The following is a 15,522-nucleotide window of genomic DNA, read 5'->3' as shown; positions in this document are numbered from 1 at the left end:
GTGCGTAATTATCTTCCCAACCTTGTACAAAAACAAATCTCCCATGCCTTATCTCTACATTCTCCGACCACCTCCCGAAGTCCCACAGTCCGGTCACAGAGGAGCATTCCCTCGTAACTCAGTACCATCTGGGACTGGAGCAACTGAATTAAATTCTCCGCCAGGGTTTCGATTACCTCTCGTCATGCCCTGAAATGAGAAATGTCCTGCCCACTACCCTTCCCACTCCTCCCACAGTGGTATTCCGTTTTCCACCAAACCGACAATACACACTTCGATCTGTACACAACCCCTGCTCCCAAACCCTTACCTCATGGCTCATATCCCTATAATAGATGCAAGATGTTTCCCATACATCCTCCCACCACCTACTCCTTTCCTGTCAAAATATCACCTATGCCATCAAAGGCAGGGCTACCTGCGAAACCTTTTAAGTGCTCTACAACCTAAGCTGCAACCACTGTGCGTCATTCTATGTGGACATGACAACCAACAAGCTGTCTGTTCGCACGAATGGCCACCAACAAACTGTGGCCAAGAAACTAGTGGACCACCCTGTTGCTCAGCACATTGCCAAACAAAACATCCTTCATTTTCAATGACTGCTTCACAGGCTGTGTGCCACATGGATACTTCCCACCAACACCAGATTTTCTGGATTGCACAGGTGGGAACTTTCCCTGCAACATATCCTACATTCCCGTAACCCTTCTGGCCTCAAACTTCATTAGTCGTCGTCCTCACCCATGCAGCTCCTTCCCTATTTCCATTCCAGCATTACACAGCCCTCATTCCACCATCTTACCCAGTCTTTTTACTTCTCTCCATTTCCCCTACTCCCCTCCACCAACCTCTCCCCTGCCCTCTGTCTAACCTTATACTGCACACAGCTGCCCTACCCTCTCTCTCCACCTCATCCCTGTGCAATACCCAGCAGCAGTTCAGTGTCCTCTACCCCTACCCTACTGTCCCTTCCCCTCTCCGCCCCAACCACCTCCTTACCTCCACCAGTCACCACTTCCATCAGGGACTGATGCTGCTGTCACACTGTGGCTTCAGTTGCCACAGACTGCAGTGCTGTGTGTGTGTGTGTGTGTGTGTGTGTGTGTGGAGGGGGGGGTCTATTTTTGATGAAGCCCTTGCTGGCCAAAAACTTATTTGTGACAGCCTTTTTGTTGTGCCTATCTGCGACTCAGCTTCTCCACTATATGGTGAGTGGTAACTCTCCTTTTCATAATATTGTTACACTCCATCCTAGATTTTTCACAGTCTTCACAAAGGAGGTATTGTAACACAGATAACAATCTGGAAAGATGTGAAGAGGCAATCCCTCAAAACTTATAAATGCTTAAAATGAGGGAGTTTCTGTGCAATATTCTTTTACTCTAGAGCGTCACTTGTCTCACCAGCAGGAAAACATTTAAATCCAGAATCCAAATCCTGTTTTGGCCATAATGATCGTCATCCAAGTCAAAAGGGGAGTAGTCACTTGCCTTTTCTTACTCACAACCAAACACTTATCACAACTGGGAATCAATCATCTCACCTTGCCAGTCAAATCAGGAATATTCTTGTTTTGCTTCCTTTCAATTCATTTAACAGTGTAATGTACTGTCTCATGAACAAGCTCGATGATTTCATGTTACTAGTGTGTGAAATCACTAAAATTTATCCTCTTTCACTGGAAAGAAGTTCGGTTCTCCTTAACACTGAGGACTGGACAACAACAGTGACAATCAGCTGCCTGATGCCTGATAATGTGTTTTTTCACTGCTTTCTGAATTCTGTGTAGTTGGTTCTACAGCACAGAATTCAAGTCAGATTACTGCATTTGAAAAAGGGGTCTATTTTCTACAAATATTGCAAAGGAACTTAGATGTACATCTGTGACAGATTTTTTATACTGAAATGCAAATGAGTTCTTTTCACTACAACACAAATTTTCTTTCATCTTCTGTTTCCTAAATGTAGAAATTGGTGCTTAAATTAAATAAATACATGAACTTCATGAAACTTGGCAGGTATGTAGACGGTGCAAAATAATGCAATACATTTTTTTTTTTTTTTTTTTTTGGTCCTATTTCACTTTTATGGGACGCAACACACCCCAAAGGGTACTTTGATGTATTAGGTTTAGAGGGGATATATTGAAAATGATGATACATAAAAAACGTTTTTCCGTATCAATGTTCTTGAAAACTGTGTAATCAACTTCTGTAGCAGTTCGAAATTTTGCAAAATACCCCACCACTGTTGATTTTGAAAAATGAAAATTTTTGTTACACACAAATTAAAGCAGATTTCACTAGCCACATACATTTTTGTATAATAAAGCTAGTTTCTGAAATACCATTTTTGGAAAATAAACTGTACACAATGTGCTGGCATGCGTATTTTCAACATACCTACTTAAATTATCTAAACATTCACTATGAGTCTAAGTATTTATTTCACTTATATTTATATTATGTTCCTAAATTGTTATTTCATGTTTTACATTTTTTTTCCAAATGTGTAATTTGTTAATTGAAAAGTAGTAACTGTAGTGGTTGTGCATCAAGGTGTAGAAGTGCACAAGCTGTACAGTGATTACACTTAGACATAATATCTTTGACATCATTTATTCCTTTTTTTTTTAATAATTATATTTTTTTTTTACTTTTTTACATTGACGTATTCCTGGATTGTGTTGTATGAACACATTATGCAATAAATGTAGCCTTAAAGTTAATTCCTAACAAACTACAACATTTGTGGTACCCCAACATGATCGTAGATGGCAGCCAACGTCAACTAAGGTATTATTGGTGCTGTATCATTCCAAACATAAAGCAAAAATCAAGCATGCCAATCACCCATCATCTGCATACTGCACCACCGATGTACTTTGAATGTCAAGAGCTGATCTGCAGTGTTAGCTGCACCATGCACCATCCACTTACTGAGATTTAGCCATGTCAAAACCAGTACCATTTGCTGACGTGCCCCTAAGCATTTCAGTTAACTGAGTCACTGTCAAACTAGCACCTTTTTGGCAGCAGAACATTTTCCTATGGTTTGCACAACTCAAGAGTCAGTTCATGTTTGCCAACATCACAGCTGATGAAACAAAGTACAGCTACGTCGTCATTGCACTTTATGAAGACATGGCTATCGAGATTCACAACATTTTGGACCTACCATCAAATACTGACTGATACGTGGTTCTGAAGAATGCCCTTGTCATTTGTCTATCACACTTGTGCAGGGCATCCACCAACTATCGAGCAGCAGGTGGGTCTCAATGCTACTCATAGTGCTCAAGAAGAACAATGGATGTTGTCTGTGAGGCAAGGACAATCTGGGACCACTACCTGTACAGCACACTGAGAACTTTACATTTAATATCTGTGATAAGCACAGATTCTCTACCTTAGACTTGATGCCTGCATATTATCATGTACTGGTACTGCCAGAAGATACTACTAAAACTGCTGTCACCACCTCATTTAGCCTCCAAGTTCACAAAAATGCCATTCAGGTTGTACAATGCCACGCAAACATTCCAATGTTTCGTGGATGAAGCGATGACAGACTTGGACTTTTGCTAGGTGTACATTGATGAGATATTAATTATGTCCAGTTCCAAAGCCAAACACATGGAACACCTGCACCAGATATTCCCAAACCTTCCTTCACAATGACTGCTTGTCAATCCTTCAAAATGTGTCTTTGGAGCTTCTGAAGTCTGCTTCCTCGGCAACACAATCAATGCCCATGGAATTCAGCCACCCCAAGACAAGGTAGACAGAACAGTTAATTATCCATGATCAGTGACTATTCTTATTGCGGTGATTTCTACCGTTGCCAGGTGTAGAACCATGCATTGTTAGCTGCTTCTCAGAACGATCTTCAACAAGGTTCACACAGACCGGAGTAGTGAAGATGAGACAGCTTTCAACAATGCAAATACTGCTACTGCTGAGGCTGTTCTGCTGGTGCACCCTCTTCCAGAAGTGCTGCTTGCCTTAATGGTTGCTGCATCAGTGACCGCAATAGTTGCTGCACTAACAGCAGAGAGACAATCAGCAGCAAACTTTGGCATTCAACAGCAAAAAGCTAACTCCATCACAGCAGAACTGTCTACTTACAACTGTGAACTAAGCAGCATATGCTTCCATCAAGAAATTCAGATGCATGCTCGAAGGTAGACACTTCACTCTTGTCATGCTCAACAAACCACTGACATATGCATCTCATTAACACCCAGACAAAGGTTTGCCACACCAGCTTCATTGGACAGTTTACAATTTACATTGGCCACATGGAGGTAGAACTTAATGCCCTGGCAGACACACACTCTCGCATTGAGGTGATCTTGCGTGCAATCTATTATGAGGTACTGGCCTTTGCACATCAGTCCGATGAATGTATAATATACTGGCACAGCCGTCTAGTCTTCAGCTCCATCTCATTCAAGTGCCACCAGAAAACATGTTGTTGTACTGTGACGTCTTGAAGTCGAAGTCATGACCCTTTGTGACTCACGGTTTGCCACAGCAGGGCATCGCATCTCTGAATAACATGTCTCATCCTGGTGTTTGTGCTACAGCGCAGTTGGTGAAAAGAACTTTCATGTGGCTCAACATTGACAGAGACTCTTAAGACATTTGTCCATCAATGCACGGCCTGTCAAAGTAACAAAATCACTCATCTAATTAGCGCACCCCTCGGCATGTTCATTGCCCCTTATCAACAATTCGAAACGTTATTGGACCATTCCTGGCATCAGAGGGATGTAATTACTGTCTCACTGCCATAGACTGATTCACTCACTAATTGGAGGTATTCTCCATGTCCAACATCGCTGCCGAGTCCATCGCAACTACATTCTCCTGGGGCTGGATTGCTTATTTCAGCATACCATTGTGCATTATGTAATGGATCTGGGAGATGTGTTATTTTCTACCAGATTTGTCGATACCAAATCTAATGAGGGAGGTTGTAAATGTTTTCTTATATTTTTGTCAGAATATTTTTTGTGAATTGTAATTTGCCTTATTTTATGCTAATTTGCTTATATGTTTGAGACTGACAGCATATTGATTAATATTAGTATATATGACGAAGAATATCAAAGAGACTGGTCACAAGTGGAAGCTTGTGTGTTGTGTGAAATGTCTTTGACGCTGGAGTCGTCTTTGACTGTAGTCAGTCAGCAGTGAACTCTCGGTGTGCGACAGTGGAACAGTGTACAGGTCCCCATTATAATAATTTGCAAGTGGCCAGCAAAAATGAGTCATTCTGCTACTTTTATATAAACATCAAGAAGGAAGCACATTCGGAGAAATGGTATTTGAAGCACCAAAAATGAGGCAAATGCATTGAACCAGGACATTTCCACAGCCGACAAAATAGCATTATGGAACCATACTTTCACTAGACGACTGAAGCCAACACAAACATGTCAAATATCGTCTAATAAACATTTCACGGAAAAGTGAGTACTGTCACGAAATATGCAAAATTCAAGTACATAAAAATAGTGCGCATATTTCAATTACCACTGAAGAGGGCCAGCAGTTTGAATCTTTATCTATTCAAGGCACTCGCCGGCATGTTAGGCACGAACCTGATCTGGACAACTTCTTATCACCCGACAGGGAATGGTTTGGTGAAATGCTTGTACTGTCAGCTCAAAGCATCTCTTCAATATCACGACTAACAGTGTTGCACTGAGACCTTGGCAATCGTGCTACTGAGCCCTCTGCACTAAAGCTCTGTATAAAGGAAAGTATGGCCATTCTTTTCCCCTGCGTTTGCCGCCGTCCGCAGTTCAGGATTGGCTGAAACTGCATCACATGACATTACCAGCCATTGTGGGCCCAAGCATTACTTGTGAAGCATAGGAAGTGCTGTGTATCTTTGAAGTTTTAAGTACAATAATGCCTCAGTGCTATGCTTTTGGCTGCTTGTTTCGAGGCAAAACGGGAGGAAAACTGTACAGATTTCCTTCCAAAGTGAGAGATGTGACAAGAAGGAGAATACTGGTCACAATGGGAAAGGTTGCAGGAACTAAACTTAACCAATCAATTAATTTTATTTATTTCTGGCCTTTTGTCTCTGTCTCCTTTTTACATATCTGTTACTTAGTTTCTAGTCCATCTGAACAGCAAAAAAAGTCAGAAGAGCTAATAGGATGGTTTAATGGTAGTTTAATTACAAAATAGAAATCTTAAGAGATAAAACTGCCACTGTTAGCATTTAAAACAAAAAATAGTAAGTGGACTGTGCAAAATTAACATGACTGGCAAAATATTTGTCCCAATTGATTATGCAATATGTTTTAAACTTACATTTACAATGCTCACAATAATAAATTTTACTTTGTTTCACACAATATAATGTAAAAAAAGAAGAAAAAAATGTGCACTAGGCAAGTACTGTACCTACCAAAATGGTTCAAATGGCTCTGAGCACTATGGGACTTAACATCTGAGGTCATTAGTCCCCTACAACTTAGAACCACTTAAACCTAACTAACCAAAGGACATCACACACATCCATGCCCGAGACAGGATTCGAACCTGCAACCGTAGCAGCTGCGCGGTTCCGGACTGAAGCGCCTAGAACTGCTCCGCCACAGTGGCCGGCACTGTACCTACCATCTTTCATTCAGTAACCATTAACCCGCCTGCTAATCTACAGAGTATTAACACAAATACAGTTGTTACTGTTTCCTACAGCCTACTTTTGCTCGTAGGTCTACTTTTATTCGAACACATTTTAAAACTGTGTTCTCTTGTACTTTCGTAACTATTCTCCTACTGTCATAGAACAATTTGCAGACAAAGTTTTATGTGATAGTTCTGACAAAAATATAAGTCACATGTAATCATATATGCATGTTTATTTATTCTATTTACTAAGGCAACGTGCACATATATTTGAATCCAATCCTTCATTTCATACAACAAAAGAGACATTGGGCGAATTTTCACAGTACTGAGTAGCAGGAACAAGAAGTAAGTAGATATAGATATTTAAGTTAGCGATGGATTTTTCCTCGCACTTGTGAACTAATATTGGTTCCCTTTCGTCATGCTAACTATCGGACAGGACCAATTTAAGCCAATTACGAAAACAGATGTTCTAACTTGATACTGCAACAATAACTGTGAAATCTGCTTTCACTTTTAATACAGGATAGCAGGGGAAAAAAACTGTTTTTCATGCTTGCCACAACAAATGCTTTTCAACTCATTAACTTGAATTTGTTGAGATTTTTTGTTGCTAAATATCCGACATGTTCCGTTTTAAGCCACTGAGCAGTTTTAGCAGTGCATTAGACAGCTGAGTGCACTTTTTTAATATACACAACTAAATATGCTGCAGAAGGCAATGTTTCACCACTGGTGCAGTGGGCCCAAAATGGCGGCCACTGGCAAGTTGGCCGTACTTTCCATATTCAGAGCTTTACTCTGCACAGCCATAAAAAAAATATGAAAACAACTGCAGCTGACCTTGTCTATGGACAACAAATAGACTACATGATGAATTCCTCTGCAACATGCTGGATACACCCGTCAATGAAGCAGTCTTCGTCAGCTAGCTACACTCACAGGCACAGCCACTTTGGCCTATTTCAGTAAGAGGAGAAGAGACTCGGTGTTCATTTGACATGATGTGGTATGTTAACCTCTGAAACCACTGTACGGTGGGCTATATACAGTACTTAGCAGAAAGGATAAAACATTTAGAACTGATGCCATGCGAACACCAACAACAGTTTCTACTGATCACCTAAAATCTGCGTTCAGTACTGCATCCACCAAGGCACACACGATACCTACTGCATCACCTTCAGATGTGACAGAACCACCTGCTACCCTGTCACCAACAAAGCACCACAGGCATCAAGTACTACACCTCTGATGGCTCCACAACAGCAAAACAGGTCACCATCCAATCTGGACTAACATCAAGTTTAATCACAAGTATTGTTGGCACTTAGGAGGAATGGGGGTGGCGAGGGGAGGGGGGGCAGTGATGCAGTTGTTGTGCATCAAGATCTAGAAGGCAAAAGTCTTACAGTGATTACACCTAGACATAATGTCTAACATTATTTTTCCTTGTTTTGTATAATTATTATGTTATTGATTTTTCAAATTGCTGTAACACCTCGATTGCGTTGTATGAACACATTACGCAATAAATGTTGCCTTAAAATTATGATGATGATAATTTGCAAATTAAAGCTTAAAATATAATGGGTTTTTACACCATATACACAAAATGAATGGAATTTCTGCACACAGTATACATGACGGAGAACGCAATAAACATGGTGAGTCACTAACTTTTGCCACCGAGAATAACTCCAAAAGTATGATAGAATCTGAAAAGTTTGTGGGGCAAAAGCTGCACGGAGCAATGGGGAATGTAATATGACATTGGTTTTTTGTTGCTAGGTGGGGGTCGCTTCAGAGATATGAATGTCAACTTTCTTTTTTTTTTTTTAATGGGATGCTATAGTTTGGTACTTCTTTTATGATAGCGACTATTGAGACAAATCCAATTATGTGTAACAATATGGTCTTTGAAGGTCAATAAAAGTCACAAACGTGGTATGAATGTCCATTTACAGAAGGTGTTCGAAGTGATGACCATTGGTATCAATGCAGTGCTGCAATCTTCTTATCATGGATTGAGTGGTATTCCTTATCACTTCGGTACTTAAAGAAGCACATGCTCTGACAATTCTCTCTCATTTATCATGCAAATAATAAATATTCGCCGAATACGGCGTATCCATCTAATTTGCCATTGACATGTAAACACCATTTGGTGGTTTTGCAATACAACACTAATAGCAATAGTAAGACACGTATCATCGAATTGAGCGAATGTGCATGATGTATTCCTTCAAAGAACAAGTCGATATCCCATTTACAAAACAATGTGGACCTTCGTATCTCTAATGCGACCCAACCTAGCAGCAAAAAACCAAAGTCATATTATGGCCCTCGTTGACCCATGCAACATTTGTCCCACAAACTTTTCCGCTACTATCATACTTTTGGAGTTATTCTAGGTGGCAATAGTTGGTGACTCATCCTGTAAAACACAACTAAGCAGCACTTCAGATTGTCGCAGATGATCCTTTAAATATCCTGATATCTGGCATATTTCACAACATTGATGAGACTTGGCAAAGCGAACTGATTGTGTAGTAGTGACTGAAGTTGGATAACATTGTTTCTCAAGAGGAGACTGGCATCATAATCATTCAACACAACTAGATCTGACAGTCTTTTCACAAAGTTTTACCAACACTGAAAGCCAGATACATCCCTTGGTAGTATGTGCTTTAATTTATCTTGTAACACAAGATTCATTTTTTAAAATTAATTAATGGTGGTGGGATATTTTGTAAAGTTTCAAATTATTACAAAAGTGATTACACAGTTTTCGATAATGTTAATTGCACGTCATTTTGTATATATCATCATTTCAAAGATATTCCCTCTTAACCTAAAATGCCAAATTACTTTTCAGGTTATGTTTTACCACTTAATTGTGAAACTGGGCACAAACAAAACAATATGAAGTGCATTATTTTACCCCCTCTACCACCTCGCTAAGCTTCATTGAGATCATTTATTTATACTTGGAGTGTTACCTTGTTAGTTACATTTGCCTTAGTATGAAATTTTTGAAGCATTATTGTAAATTAAGTCCTACACAATATTCTTGACAACAGTACCCAATTCCTTTTCTTGACACTTTCCCAGATCTTGGCTTGTTTCATTCTGCACAAACTTTGCTTCTCCTCTGAGGCCATATGGAGAATTTTTTTGCTGGAATCAATTTACGGAAAAATCTACCAATTCGTCTGTTTACAACTTAAGTATTTTGTGTGGAAGTTGAGCCAACCAAGCCTCTTTTGTTTACCAATACCTCTTCTAATTAAGTAGTGAATTCAACAAGATGGCTGGTGGTAGCTCTCAACTTTTTATTAAAAACATACAAGTTTGCAATCATCAACACTGAAAATGTCAAAGTGCTACTTGCTTCTTCTCGAAAGGAAAGTAGCCAATCACTTTTTTTCACACCAGCATTGCTTTTATTATAATTTAAAATACAGTAAGGTTACATCATCTTTATCATTCTTTATTCTGATAATGACATTGGAAGCACTCATTTTGTCCCTTGTCATCACAGAGAAACACTGTTATAGTGTCTTTTCATTTCACAAACAGCAAATGGAGTCGCAGGCAAAACGAAATAGCGTTTTCTTTTTCTTCTTCTTCTTCTTCTGCTCCTCCTCCTCCTCCTCCTCTTTTTAGCTTCTGGGCAATTAAATCTTTCGGTAGCCTTTTCTATTTTGTAGTACTGTGCTCTAAGGCTACCTCGAACATAGAAAGCATATCGCAGACAAAGTGAATGTAAACACCACAAAGCAAATATGACAATGTTATCTGTATATATATCCCCACCAACACAAATGACATTTGCTGCCATTTGTGCTTTCTTTTCATTTTTATACAGTAGTGTAAGCATCACAGAGTACCTTCATACAGGTGACAGATGTAAGACAAATGCTGTAATATATTTAAAAAGCTGAGAAATAGCCAACATAGGAATTTTTGGAGAATAATCTGTGTGATGTAGAAGCTATGTTGCTTGTCTCCAAAGTGTTAAAAAGTTGTAAGATCAAAGTCGAAACATTATCCTTCGCTTGAGCTTTATACAATGGTGGAACACTGAAGGCATATCTGATGATACAAATGAAACTTTCTAGAACTGGAATTGTTATGAGCACATCCAAAACAAAGCATACTTTCTGATTTCCTCTTCATCATCAGCATAAAAATTCCATTCTTGAGGCCTAATCAAACAAACAAAAATCCAAGCTGGAATAACAACAATATTATGAAAAGGACGGACAGATTTCTACTCAACATAGGGAGGAAACACTGAGTCATAGACATGCACAATAAACACACACACACACACACACACACACACACACACACACACACACACACCTGCTGAGGCCCAGACACAGTTGTCATTTGTGTGAGAGTTCTGTTTGTGTGAATGTGTTTTCTACTTTAGCAGAAGACCTTTAGACCAAAATCTTGAATGTATAGCAGTCTTTTTGTCATGCTTGTCTATGAATAAATGTCTCCTCTATATGGTGAGCAGCAATCTAGCATTTGAGTAATGACAGATCCCACACTTCCCATAAAGGAGACAGGGTCCACAAGATAAGACGTACCTGAGATACCTTTGGTACCAGTATTACAGGTACAAAACTCTCAGGAGCTCTTCCCACACAATGATAAGCATTGCCAATCATCTGACAATAATTACAGGTACATACCTCTCAGGAGCTCTTCCCACACAATGATAAGCATTGCCAATCATCTGACAATAGTCAGGGCAACTTCCAACTGCTTACAAACGTCAACCAATTCATTCCATGTTTGAGAACAGCATTGTCAGTGGGGATGCACTGTGGCTGGTGCAATGTATCACAGGACAGTTGAACTTTAAACTAAGCCTATTAACTATCTTCAACTTGCTGAGCTAAAGAATATTAATTCACTCTACGAAGTGAAGCAAATATTTTTGAGATTAATTATAATCGCTAACAAACTCTAAACTAGAGTAAATGTATGATAAATGTAGGTCATATATACTCTTCTTGGAGGGAAAATCAGATTTAACATAACATGTTAGTTACAGTATCTGCTACAGTAACTAAATCACAAAAGCCAATTTACTGAGAATTGGATTATGCACAGGACAATCGCAACTTTCAAAAATTCTCAAAAATGTACATTTATTTGCACTGACATATTCTGAAATTCAGGGCCATCTATTCTTTGGCTACAATTGTGAATCACAAACACTGATTTGTTATGAAAGAAGTTATCCCCAACATTTGCACTGGCAACTTACGACAATTTTCAAAAATTTAGTTTTGTAAACATTCGAAAATTCTCAAAAATAACTTTCTCACATAACTACACAATGAAATTAACGAATGATAGTTCTGAATGAGGGTAGGGCTACTGCTCTCATAAATTGTAAAAGAGCACACACCTTTAAGCCAACAATTGAAAACAAAAGTACGAGTCAGTAACAAATTGGAATAATCAAGTTGTTGTTATTATCAGCACAGCTGGCAATTTATTTCATTACAAGAAAATATTCTTTATGATGCTCCCCGTGTTTGTTTCATCGAGAGAGCAGTTTGAGGATCCCTGCAGCACTTTTATTCATATCAAATTATTACTTCAAAGCTTTCATCAGATGTAAGACCATTCTCGCCCTGAATAAAAGACTTAGTTAAAGTCAGTGTCTCTCTCTCTCTCTCTCTCTCTCTCTCTCTCTCTCTCTCTCTCTCTCTCTCTCTCTCTCCCCCCCCCTCCCTCCCTCCCTCCCCCCTCCCTCTCTCGCCCCCTCCCTCCCACCCTATTCTCTGCAAAATACACGTGACAAGCATTTGCAGTTGGTTTCAATAAATTAAGAACACTGGTGCCTCAAAATCCAAGATCCACTTTTTAACTACATACCCGTCACTGCTACTGCACAACTTAAGAGCACCCTCAACACCACACAACGTGGCTATGGCAGAAAGTGGGTTTGGGGTTCTGTGTGTTTCTGAGTGTGTGAAAGCATGTGCTTTTCCTAAAAGAAGAGAAACAGTATGGAAGCTAGTGTGAAGGCAGTTCCCTGTTATGTGTTGCTATGCTCAACAGACCAGTCTGCTATAGGTGAGTTGTGGCCCCACCCCTATTTTACCCAGGAATGTCCATTATTTTTGAACAATTACTTTTTTATTTAAATTTATTGAAGCTCCGTGTCTTCCTGCTGGTTTGCACCCACCACCAACAACTCTCTCTCAGTAAATGCAGTGTTATTGTGAACAGAAATTGTTCGATTACATAATCACTTGCTTTTTGAACATGTACTGTCACTTGTCAGAAGTATTTTTTTCGAGAGAAATATGGCACCATTTGTTAACTTACTTTCATTAATGTAGTTTCAGATTATGAATCATGCTTGCTGATACTGTGTATCCCATTGAATTTATCTTCAGGACTACTTTTTATCCAGCCATGTGATTTATTCCATTCCCATGCTACTGAACATACCCACCTCACTGTTAAGTAAACATCTATTCACAAAAAATGGATGAAAAGCTAAACTAAAACCTACTTACCAGCACACACAAAAAACCAAATATCACAAGGACAGTAACAGTGCTGACAGGTGATAACCCAGCGCACTCGGAAATAATGATTTAACAATCCCAAATGCATTGAATGTTTCTTCTGAGAACTGAGAGTGCCGGGGATCAGGTGATTGAAATTATCACTCCAAGCAGGCCAAAGGCGAGTTTACAGATTGTTTACAGTGATGGCGATAGATGGGCTTGTCTATGAAATTGAAGTAATAATGTGTGAATGTGAATAGAACCAATTCATGCCCTGAAATGCTACTTTTCAAAGGCTGTGAAATGCACATTTGTATGCATGGGTAGGATTGGCATGTGTCTAGCAAATAACTTAATTCCCCGCAAAATATATTTACCTTTCAAACAAATGAATGGCTGAATAAGAGCTACATTCAAATGATTTTTAATTACTGGACATCATCACACCTTTCCAGTAAAGTGGAATCATGTACCCCTAAGGAAAACTTTATGCTCAACTTTGTATGCCCAATAATTACATGTTAATTGCATCTGGAACAATTTAATATACAGTAATTTATTAATCAGTTTTAAATTATGAAAAGATGAATTAGTCTATTTACAATATAATTAAATAAATATGTATAATGCTTATATTAACTTTGGCGTACCCCTGACGCATCTTCATAAACACCCAGAAGTAGGGCTACCATCTTTAGGTGTGTGTATCCTGGTTGTATACCACTATTTTGTAAGGAATAATGAAAGTACTACAGACTGGTCTCATTCAGACGAATGAATGGATACCTCAGTCAACTGCAACACTTAAGAGTGGTTTCAATTCAAAGTATCAATAAATGGTTTGACTGGCTGACAAACTGGCAGACTGCTTTCGCTTGAAAAGAAATAATTAGTAGCTCAGTCAGTACGCAAAACTACAATGTTTTGATTGTTTTCACGTGCTTCCTCCAATAGACCAGATTCACTCGAAAGAACAAACGAATACGTCAATGAAAAACTACAACAAAATGAGTTGACTGTTTTCCTACAACTCACGGAATTGACTTGCTTCATTCAGTTGTTCCCACCACTAGTAATGGTAAACAGCTGTCAAGATTGTTTAGGGGCTTTGGACACTGGAGTGGCAGTTTTGTTTAATTTAATTATTTGACATACAATTTTTTTAAATAAATGAGTGTACATTTAGCACTGTTGTGCTTCAGATAATTTCCCATCTTCTAATAGGAAGACCTGCCTAGATGCATTCACCAATGCAAATTTTATTTAAGATATGAGGACAGAATATATGTTACATCCAAGCACCTACTGCTGGGCATCCTCGAAAAATTAACTTCAAGCCAATGACTTAAAGTAGACTGTTTCAGCTTGCATGCCTGTCAACAAACAGTTGGACGTTCATGGGCACAGGTAGCAAGCAGACGGCTGACGTGTGGTGTCTGTAATCATACTACAGCAACCACGCGCCTGTAGGCAGAGGTGACCAAGTGGCTAGCACAGCACTAAATGTGTGCAACAGGGCCACCAGGTAGGTAGCTTATCCATTTTGCGTCAGCCTGAGAGTGAGATGATGGGCTGCCAGATGTGCCCGTCCTCTATGGAGCAATGCTGGAAAAGCCTAATTGAAAGTCACAATATACCAAGGAAGGCAGAGAGAGAGAGAGAGAGAGAGAGAGAGAGAGAGAGAGAGAGAGAGTACAAAACGAATGGTGCAACTACTGTAACTGTACTACTTCCCAGGTAACCCTCAACTGTACTGCAGAGTCAGCAGTGTCAAAATAATTATTTACATTGCTGTGGTCAGATAATTATTTATCCCATTAAGGGGGAAGGAAATCTGCCACAATTTCCAAGAAAGTACTGTCCCAATAGTCACCTTTAGTGTCACCAGAACACGCCAAAATTGCACCACTGTATTTTTTCCTATGTGTTCAGATGAAAAGGTACGAAAAGCCTTAACAACTGAAGTGATTGAATTTGCGTAATGTAGTGAAACATCTAGGGATGTGAAGTGAGCATTGTCACCTCCCCCTAAAAATTCAAAGCAGCGTCATCAGGGAAGGTGGTGCCTGGGGTGCTCATGGAGGGAGCGATTCTGCTCCACGGTGACATGTTTCCAACAAGTCTTCAAGATCACAGAAAGTTTAATGGCCAAATTCAATTTGGAATAGCTCAGGCATGTGCCATACAGCGCAGACATGTCACACTGTGACTTCCATGTGTTCAAATCCACTAAAAAACATTTCAGTGAGAAGCACTTCAGCTCAAACTACAAACTGAAGGACACAATGGAGGACTGGCTCCTGTCCCCAACA

General features: G+C 39.5%; 1 protein-coding gene across 3 annotated transcripts in view; it reads right to left on the bottom strand.

Annotated features, from left to right (window-relative positions):
- LOC126236967 (uncharacterized) overlaps positions 1-15,522 on the bottom strand; it is a 128,726-nt gene that overhangs the window by 28,280 nt on the left and 84,924 nt on the right. The gene's annotated exons all lie outside the window — the stretch shown is intronic.

Source organism: Schistocerca nitens, chromosome 1 (genome assembly GCF_023898315.1).
Source record: "Schistocerca nitens isolate TAMUIC-IGC-003100 chromosome 1, iqSchNite1.1, whole genome shotgun sequence".
NCBI lineage: Eukaryota > Metazoa > Arthropoda > Insecta > Orthoptera > Acrididae > Schistocerca > Schistocerca nitens.
Note: the sequence above shows the minus strand (reverse complement) of the source record. Positions and strands in the feature narration are given on the sequence as shown.